General features: G+C 50.9%; 1 long non-coding RNA gene across 1 annotated transcript; it reads left to right on the top strand.

The window, feature by feature from the left end:
- The first annotated feature begins 853 nt into the window (after nucleotides 1-853).
- LOC142819132 (uncharacterized) lies at nucleotides 854-7,049 on the top strand. The gene is made up of 2 exons (XR_012896926.2): nucleotides 854-1,283; nucleotides 4,320-7,049. It is a non-coding gene; the product is annotated as an uncharacterized LOC142819132 (long non-coding RNA).
- Nucleotides 7,050-10,167: the final 3,118 nt, after the last annotated feature.

Genomic DNA, 10,167 nt, shown 5'->3' with positions numbered 1-10,167 from the left:
TCTCCAGGATACAGCCCAGCACAGACGTGATGTGGCTACAGGAGTCAGGGCCAGGCAGCCTCAGACCCCTTGGGTTAGGGGATCCATCACCCCCTTCAACCGTCAGCACTCAGCTTAGTCTGTTCCCTTCATGTTTCCCAGCCAGAAACTGCCCAACTCCCAGACCCGCCCCCCAGCCAGGTGGCTGTCTCTGCCTCCCTCCTTTGTCTCTCCCTCTGGGAAAAGCCTTGTCATCCGCTCAAGCTGGGACTAGGTGTCTGGGCCAATCCACGTGTGGATGAGGCAGTGGAAATCACACCTCACAGCGCAGGGGGACCCCGGGGTACAGAGCAGACAGCCCCCCGCTACGTCACACACGTGTCTGCCATGCTCTGAAATGCAAGAGACTCCACAAAGTTTAGCATGAACTGTAGGGGAGTCTGGGCGGCTCAGCCTTGACAATAATAATAATATCTGCCTTGACCGCGGTGTGGATCCCGAACAAGCAAAACGCAGGCTTGTCTCAAGTCTGGGGCATGCCAGCATGCAGGCAAGGCTGGGAGGGGGAAGCTTTGAGAGGCAGGAATGTTTTGCACAACCATGCAGATACAGCATGGTACAGCAAGACCATGTCAAGAACACACGGCAATCAAGCTTGTACTGGCACGTTATATTTTGCATAAGCCAAAAAAACCAGCTACAGCCAGACAGCTGTAGTTTTCGCAACATCCTGAGTAGCAGGATTTACCCCAAATAAGGGCATTGGGCATTGTAGATATCCTACACCAGTGTTTCTCAACCAGGGTTACACGTACCCTTGGGGTCCTCGAGAGGAGTCTGGGGGTACGTCAACACAAGTAAAATTGGGAGAAAACTGAATTTTGGGTTTAAGTTTTACAGCGTTTTATTGTTTTTGTACTTTTTATACCCAAAAATGTCACCGCCCGCCCGGCTGCGATGAAGTTGTTTAAACAAATGTGTTGCAATGGTAGAAAAAATGTTGTGTGTCTGAAAACTGTAGGTACTCAGGGTACTCATAATTTTTTTTAAAGAGGGTACTTTATAAAAAAAAGGTTGAGAAACACTGTTCTACGCAATACGTAATCCATTGGTAAATAGTATTAGAATGAGCAAGTCTTGATTTGCTATAAAATGGGCTTAGTAAGAAAAATTGATGGGCGGGAGAGAGCAGGCGAGATCCACAATCCTGCTTGTTGTAACTAGAAGTGCATATGTCCCGATGGGTGTGAATCAAAGGGACCACAACCCCCTGCCTGGTACTGTAGGTGGCATACGGGTGAAGTGTAAGTGAAATAGGCTTAATTATTGCAATATAATAAATCTTTTATGAATTACTTTTGCATTGTTCTGTGCTGTACTAATTGCTTTCGAATTTATAGTATTTAAGGTTTAAATTGTGTAGTCATTGTCTTTAAGGCTTGTAAAACTTAAACAATTTTATTAACTGCTTAGTAATAGAAATGTAGCCGTGTTAGTCTGGGGTAGCTGAAGCAAAATGCAGGACAATGTAGCACTTTAAAGACTAACAAGATGGTTTATTAGATGATGAGCTTTCGTGGATCTGAGGAAGTGGGTCTGGCCCACGAAAGCTCATCACCTAATAAACTATCTTGTTAGTCTTTAAAGTGCTACATTAACTGCTTAGAGCTTGCAATAAATAAGAAAGTGGTTAAGTCTCTCTCGAGTGTCCTGGTTTCCCTCGGATCTCAGATAAATCGAACCACAGAACATGAACGTTCCCCTCCACGTATTACAGGTGGATTGTGTCAGCTATGCAGACCTGTCCCCCCTTCCTTCTGCAGACTTAGCTCGTTTTGACCCAGCAGGTTGGCCACGTGCTAGTAAACTGAGGCTGGATGGGAAGGAGAGAGGGCTTCCCCTGTCCCAACTAGGATCTGCAACAATGGGACAAGTGCAGAGGGGCAAAAAGGCAGGGGGAAGCTAGTTGTACTGTAATGAAAGCCACGTTGCATGGAGCTGTGACGTGGCCTTTGGCGTCCTGCAGGACAGACCCATTCTGTTCTCCGACTGCCACTGATTGTTACAGAGAAGTTCACCCCAGGCCCGTTCTCAGGAGAGTTCATCTCCTCTGCCCTTTAAGCAAAACTCATTCGCTATCGAAAGCAAACAGCTGCGATGTGACCTCTGGGGTTATCAGTGAGGCCAGCAGGGCGGCGTAGACTCTGCCACTCAATGTGAAGGAGCAGCTCCATCAGCCAGGAGGTGTAGTTGGCTGCTATCTCGGACGGCCCCTAGCATGGGATGTGGCACTTACCGACTGGAAATTGAGATCAACACGCTAGCAGTAGCTCTGTTCACCTGGGCACCGCTGGCCTCACCCTGCGTGCGGTGAGCAGAGAAAAGCTGGCTCCGGAGATGCCTAACAGAGCATGGCTGAAGCGAACGGCCCGGCCACGGCCTTGCTCTCCTGCGCCGCCCCGGGAGCTGCAAATTGGCTGAGCTCTTCCCTCCTCGAGCGGAGTTGGTTTTGCGCAAAGTGAAAGTGATTGGGTTTGCAATCTCGTTTTTCGCCATCCGTCACTGCCCGTGACACCCAGCGGTAATAGAAGGGCGCAGGAGCACTGCATTTGCTATTTCCACTTGGCCGCTTTTCTCCTTCAGTGGGGACATAAATTCTGCCCTTTTTGTGTGTGCAGATTTTGCAGAATTAGGCGCCGCTCGCAGAGCCCTCCCTGTGCTGAGCAGCGGCGTAGGCACGGGGGCGAGGGGTGAGGAAGCGTGCGACAGAGGAGGCAGAGGGAGGGTGCAGAATTTTGTAGGGAATGGTACGTGGGCACATGTGCATTCAGGCTCTTGAGCAATGCGCTTGTCTCTGGGCAGCTCACACATGACACGAGTTTGAGGGGTCTCGACTCTCGCTGCATGGGGCTGTAAATCATATACCCAACTCACAATCTGGCACATGAGCAACTGTTTCTGGACTGAGAACTGGAACATAGAGTGGGGTGCTGTTGGCCAGGACTGGGGTGCAGCTGCAGAGCTAGAGGAGATGATGGGGAGACAGCGATGGACGAGGAGAAGGTTTTGCAAATTCAGGATTAAGGGGCATAATCCAAGGTGGGGGGGCAACAGAAAGGGGGTGCTGTGGGTTGGGCAGAGGTGTAGACCTATGAATAGCACAGCTCTGAATTGCACCTACCTGTCATTAGTTTCCCAGAACCCAGCATTTTATCCTCTTGTAGGCAATGGAAGATGTCAAAGAACATTATAAATCTTAATTGAGGATCACAGTATCCTAGAGTGGTAGGGAACTGTTGCTCCCATTGTACAGATGGGCAAACTGTGGTAGACAGATGTTAAGTGACTCACCCAAGGACAAACCCCAAGTCAGTAGCAGAGCCAGGAATGAAAACTAGGAGTCCAGTGCCTCTAATGAGATTAGCCACAAAACCAGCTTTTATGCTGCTAGAAGTGTTGCCACCCCCAAGCAATCAAACTTCCTTTTAATGGCCACCCGCCTACCTCTATCCCTGGTCTGTGGTTCTGCTTCCTCGGAAGACAATCTAGTTAACTGAAAAGTGACAAAGCCAGTCAGAGCTGTCCCACTACACCTGGGAAAGAGCCGTTCCGGTGGTAATGAAGCCACTGAACACACATTTGCCAACCTCAGGTACAGATTGTCAGTGTCTGAATTTACTGTGTGAGTCAACAGGGCCTTAGTTTAAAATTTGCTATGAAATATTTCATTAGCATGTTGCTGACAATTTTAAAAAGATTATCCCCCCCAGCTGCTGCTGGGCACAGGGGCACCAGGGTCCCATACATCCTAAGGACAGCTCTGACTACACAGTCCATGTTTACCCAGCACAGTAGCTGCCCTGTTATCTCCCCAGCTAGAACCACCCATGAATTGTGAAAGTGGGTGCAAAACTGTTGCCAAGTCCACAAGACCCGGCTGGATTTGCAGCAGGACTCTGCTAAAGCGCGGGGGACTTTATCCACCCTCCCAGCATCTCTGGGACCCCGTCTGTCCAGTAACGACCCCTCATTTACTGTACAAAGGTTCACATTCATGTGCATCTCACAGGTTTCCAAAAGCAGCGGGTTGTTTGGTTTTTTAATTGTCATAAAAGAATTTTTTGAAAAAAAAAATCTGTTTCTTAAAACCCCCACATTTGGTTGCCATGACAAAAGCGGGAGGCGATCTGGCGACCTGTCTCTTGGCATCGCGCTCGCAATCCCAGGAACTTCCAAGTTCCCCGCATGGGCTGTTCATTTCTCCTCTGGAAGTGCCTGGCCTGTCAAAAAGTTAGTTCTGAATGTCTTGCCCTGAATTCTCTCCGTTTCTCCTCTCCGAGGCAACAGCTGAGCCGGAGCCACTGGCCAGGGCTGGAGGATTCCTGGACCCGCTCTCTCCGGGGGACAGCAGCAGGAGTCTAAACAATTTCGCCAGATCAGCACAAATACCACTTTCTCTTTTTCCTGCGGTGGAGTTACTCCAACTTTGGATCCAACCCTTGACACCCATCTTCTCCCATCATCGTCTGACTCGTAAAGTCGGAAACCAGCCTTCCCGGGCTGACAGATGGATAGTGTGTTACCGTGGTGGTCTCCACTCAACCCTCCCAGAGCCGGACCATCTCCTCCACCGCTACCGAGCTACTGGTCTCTTTCCCAAGCAGCGTATCTCCCCCGCCCGCCAACTTCTCTCCCCATTAGCTCAACATTTAAGAAACCACCACGTATAGCCCGGCCTCCCCGATCTGGAGATCCGTAATGACAGAGGGAATCGGTACAGTGCTAACAAATTGTCCGTATTATAGCGTTTTACATCCTGCTACCTGCCCTGCTAAACAGCTTATCGGTGAACTAAGTGAATTCCCACTGGGACGCGCCGCACAGAGCTGTCATGTAATAGATGGGGAACCCAAGAAAATGAACACTTACAAATGGCTGTAGCATTTACTTAAATGTCATGCTGATTGCTTGCTGTTGTTATACAGTGAGATAGCTTTTACCGCTCCTCGAGTCCTCAGCCTTCGGAGGGATGTTGGTTACATTCATAGGGGTGTGCCTGTGTGTGCACGCGTACGCATGCATGCCAGGACGCTAACAGCCTCCTTAGATTCATAGGGGGGCCTGGCTCCATAGTCCCAAAATGGGTGGGATCTCAGGCAAAAGGGGTGGAGCCTTGAGCAGCCAGCCTGGAGCGCCCCCCAGATCACATTGCACTGGTCCCCAGGCAGCCCTCAGCCTGAAGCACAGCACGCTTCCTGCCCCCCAGCCCTTAGTGCTGCCTGGAGTGTGCCGTGCGGTGCTCTGGCAGCGATTTTAAAGGGCCAGCTCTCCAGCTGCCCCTACAGCCGCAGTAGCAACAGCAGCAGCTGGGAGCCTGTGGCCCCTTTGAATCGCCGGGCGCCGAAGCAACTGCCCCCTTTTGGCCCCCAGTCGGCAGGCCTGCATGCATGTGTGTGCATTTAAAGGGATGCTGACGGTTAAAAGACACCGCTGAACAAAACCCACATGCCTGTGTCACCGGGGTTCTTAGAACAGAAAGATTATTTGCTTCCGTCTCTTTACGCTGGGTTTTTATCCTTGGAATGTCTCTCATTTTGGACACTGAAAACTAGCCAGTCAGTTTCCCCTCCGATTTGAGTCAGGTTCCATTTGGGAGTTGTGACATTCTATACCTTGGGGGAGCATCCTGTAACCCTTATATTCCTTGTTTGTATACAATTGGGATCTTACATAGAAAGCATGCCTTGTAAGGTACCAGGGGAAAGGTTATGATCTGTTGAAAGTCATTTCTCTATAGCAGTGTTTCTCAACCTTTTTTTTTATAAAGTACCCCTTTTTAAATATATATATACATATATATGTACCCCCTTTTTAAAAAAATTATAAGTACCCCCAGTACCTACAGTTTTCAGACACAATTTTTTTTCTACCATTGCAACACATTTGTTTAAACAACTTAATAGTAGCCAGGCAAGCGATTACATTTTGGGGTGTAAAAAAGTACAACAATAATAAAGCGCTGTACATCTTAATACAAAAATTCCGTTTTCTCCACATTTCAGTTGTGGTGACGTACCCCCCAGATTTCTCTCGAGTATTCCTGAGGGTACACGTACCCCTGGTTGAGAAACACTGATCTATAGCACAAGTGTACATGCAGTTATGAGGATGTGTGGGGGTGGTGGTCACTAAAACATGCTGTAAATTGGAGGGTCAGTCAGATATTAGCTCCCCAGGGACAAAAGCAAGGGAGGTAACCAACACCCATGCAGGGGCTCAAACAACCATCACCAGCTATTGCCCAGCAAGGGAGTTACAATTTGTGATGGCGCGTTGGGGTTTTCCCGTCTCCTGCACCCCCGTAATGGCACGGACAGACTCCACCAGCCAGTAGAATAGAGGGAGTTTATTGATTCTCCAGGATACAGCACAGCATAGATGTAATTTGGTTACAGGGCAGGCCTAGGATGCGTCAGCCCCCCTTAAGATGGGGGAGCCTGGGCCCCTAAATCCCAGCCCGTTGCCTAGGCTGCTTCCTCCATGATAGCAGCCAGAAACCTAACTCCCTCACTTCCAGCCCTGCCCCCAGCCAGGGCTCCACTCCCCTTCTTCCCATTGTTCCGCTCCCTGGGAGATCATTGGTCAGACAGGTTCTTAGCCCCCTTGCATAATGACTCATCCCCTGCCCTGCTGGGCCGTGCTGCAGCCAGCAGCCAGTGGAGGTCACTCACAACCCAAGCCTAGCAACCAGCAAGGTACCCACACTATGTGTCACAATTCATTAGCATGGGGACACATCAGGGAAATTGCTCACCCACGCTCAGGGACTCAGCAATGTCCGCAGGCATGTCTGGACTTGCATCCTCCAAACACAGGAGACTGAGGGTATAAAAGAGACCCCCAGAGGCGCACTTAGCCTGTCTCCTGCCCCACCTTGCTGTAAACAACACAGACGCCGAGAAGGCTGAAGACTCCGAGAAGATTGGCCCAGGTTTAAGGGACAAATCTGTATATTAAGGACTGAAATATCCAGTAGGGTGATAAAAACTGCTTAGTCTAGACATTACCGAGTCTAATGGGGTCAAGTGTTTAGATTGGGTGTTTGTATTTTCTTTTCTTTTGGTAACCACTCTGACTTTCTACCTATTACTTATTGTCACTTAAAATCCGTCTTTTGTTGCCAACACACTTGTGTTACTGTGTACCTTTACTAGTGAGTTTTCCTGGAGTAATTTGCCCAGGTTTTACCCAGGCTGGTGTACATCCACTTTCCAGTGATGAAATGGTGAAACAATTAACGAATTAGACAGCATATTCCTGAGGTGAAGTATTGGGAGGTGGGGGAAGAGGCTTTGGCTGAAAGATTCGTAAGTGGCTTTGGGAATATTCCTGCAATCTAGCTGCTGGATGTGGGGGTTTTACGCCGCATGCGCTTGGGCTGAGTGGTAACAGGACCTGGAGAGGTTTGCTGATTGTCACTAGCAATCGGAAGAGGCAGGTTTTCCCCCCAAAAGCTTTTGCCCAAATGCATCAGTTAGTCTTTAAAGTGCCACAAGACTTCCTGTTGTTTTAGCAAAGCATTGTGAGAAATTTTAAGGGTGCGGTGGCCCCCCCGGTCCCCGGCTATCCCCCGGGAATGCTGTCACAAGAGTCTCCCACAATTAGATGTGCCATGTCTGGACTACAAAGGGTGAAGGCTCAGAAAAGAAACCTAAGAGAACTCAGTACCCAAAATCCCATTCTATTCCCTGAGATTGGGTCTCTATTTCCCCCCTCCCCCACGCCTAAAACACTCTCTTTCCCTGTAAATTACTTTGAAAAGCAGTTCATTACCATATTTCTACGACTATCATTTAACATGTTTAGCACGAACTCCCTGCGGTAACAGTGTCCCTCTGACCTATAAATATACCAGAGACAGCAAAGAGCCCCACAAGGCAAACCGTGAGGGTACAGTCAAACTCTATATCTTCATCACGTCCAGGCCTCTCCCGTATTTCCCTGGATGGGGGCTTGCCAAGTGTCTGGCCTGGGCATAGTGTATTCATTTATTTAGATTTATGCAAATAGATTCATTTAACAAGTTAATTCATTTAGCAGGTCAGGCAGTTTTATATTTCACCATTTGATACCCCGGTCTTATTCTTTTAACTGGCTTTTCCCCCCCCCCCACCCCTTCCAACTTGCAGGCGATCCTTTCGTGCTGAGATAAGCACATTTTTTAAAGCATGGGCACGATCTATCTATGTAACCGAATGGGCCGGCTCGACGCACGCTCCCGCCATCCCCTCGTGTCTGGAGCAGGCTGAGGGTGCACAGACAAGCGGGAAGAAAGGAGCGGAGGAGGGTGTCGAGGCAGAGGCAAGCGAGGTCGCAATATGAAAGTGAGTTTGCTTTGGCCAGTGAAGAACAGGAAGATCTTCGGGAGAGGCAGCGCTTGCAGAACTCACCATGGCTTGCTGCCCCTCCGTTCTAGAACTCATGGCGGCTGTGCTGCCCCTCTGTTCTAGAACTCATGGCGGGTTTGCTGCCCCTCCGTTCTAGAACTCATGGCGGGTTTGCTGCCCCTCTGTTCTAGAACTCATGGCGGCTTTGCTGCCCCTCTGTTCTAGAACTCATGGCGGGTTTGCTGCCCCTCTGTTCTAGAACTCATGGCGGGTTTGCTGCCCCTCCGTTCTAGAACTCATGGCGGCTTTGCTGCCCCTCCGTTCTAGAACTCATGGCGGCTTTGCTGCCCCTCCGTTCTAGAACTCATGGCGGGTTTGCTGCCCCTCCGTTCTAGAACTCACCACAGCTTGCTGCCACGAGTTCTAGAACTCACCGCGACTTGCTGCCCCTCTGTTCTAGAACTCGCTGTGAGTTTCTGCTGCCCTCTGTTCTAGAACTCACTGCAGCTTGCCGGCCCTCCATTCTAGAACTCGCCGCGGCTTTTGCTGCCCCGCTGTTCTAGAACTCGCTGTGAGTTTCTGCTGCCCTCTGTTCTAGAACTCACCTCAGTTTGCCGGCCCTCCATTCTAGAACTCGCCGCGGCTTGCCGGCCCTCCATTCTAGAACTCGCCGCGGCTTGCTGCCTCACTATTCTAGAACTCGTTGCGGGTTTGCTGGCCTTCTGTTCTAGAACTCCCCGTGGCCTGCTGCCTCTGTTCTAGAACTCATGATGGCTTTGCTCTCCCCCCCCGTTCTAGAACTCACCGTGGTGGGTTTTTCTGCCCTTCCGTTCTAGAACTCATGGTGGCTTGCCCTCCCCCCCCCATTCTAGAGTCACCACGGCTTGCTGCCCCTCCATTCTAGAACTCACCATCGCTTTCCAGCCCACCATTCTAGAACTCGCTGCAGCTTTCCGGCTCACCGTTCTGCAAGTACTGGGTCTGATGCAGAGGCAGTGGAAATAGGCATAATGCTTTGGCTTCCAGAGGAGCATTGAACGGGATCCCGGGTATTGGACCCAGGTTACCCAGCCTGCCACGGATTACCACCGCCACCTGGCAGTGTGCTGGCTTCCCGCCCCTCTGGATGGCTCAGACCCACTATTTAAGGCAGAGGGAGGCACAGAAAGTTTTCTGGGCACTTAGGTCAATCCCTGCAGGCGGCTACATCCGACTAGGCCTTCCTGCCTCGTTCCTGACCCTTGCCTCTACGCCTCGACCCTGGCTACAGCCCCCCCATTACAAATCCCAGCTCCCGACTCCTACTTTGGCCACCACTGCTCTGCCCACTAGGACGCCTTCCTCCTGGTCCATGACAGCCATGCTGAGCTGTACCCGCTGGGGCTGAGACCCAGTGCCCCCCAGAGAGAACCGCCCCCCCCCCCAGATTGATTCCACGTCCCCTGGTGCAGCGATCCCTGTTCTGTTCTGTCATCCCCGGGCACGCAGGGGCCCCAGGGACAGCTGGTCCCCCTCTGGAGCACAGTGCAGGCCACCCTGACCCACAATCTCCCTGGGTGTTTATCTGCGGAGGGGACGCTGCTCTGCCGTGATAACGCCCGTTCTCCCAGCAGCTTCTTCTAATGCACGCAGCATTTCAAACAGAACGGCGGCTGCTCTGTCTCTCATTCCTGGCCACATCTCATGGCGGGAGCAACACTGGGGAAGCAGAAGGGGTCTCTTCAAGAAATCCACCAAGGCCAAGCTCTTCTGGGCGAGAGGGCTGCAAAATCCCATGGGCCTACAAGCTTCCAGACACGCC

This window comes from Pelodiscus sinensis, chromosome 20 (genome assembly GCF_052426305.1).
Source record: "Pelodiscus sinensis isolate ZL-2025 chromosome 20, ASM5242630v1, whole genome shotgun sequence".
Taxonomy (NCBI): Eukaryota; Metazoa; Chordata; order Testudines; family Trionychidae; genus Pelodiscus; species Pelodiscus sinensis.
Note: the sequence above shows the minus strand (reverse complement) of the source record. Positions and strands in the feature narration are given on the sequence as shown.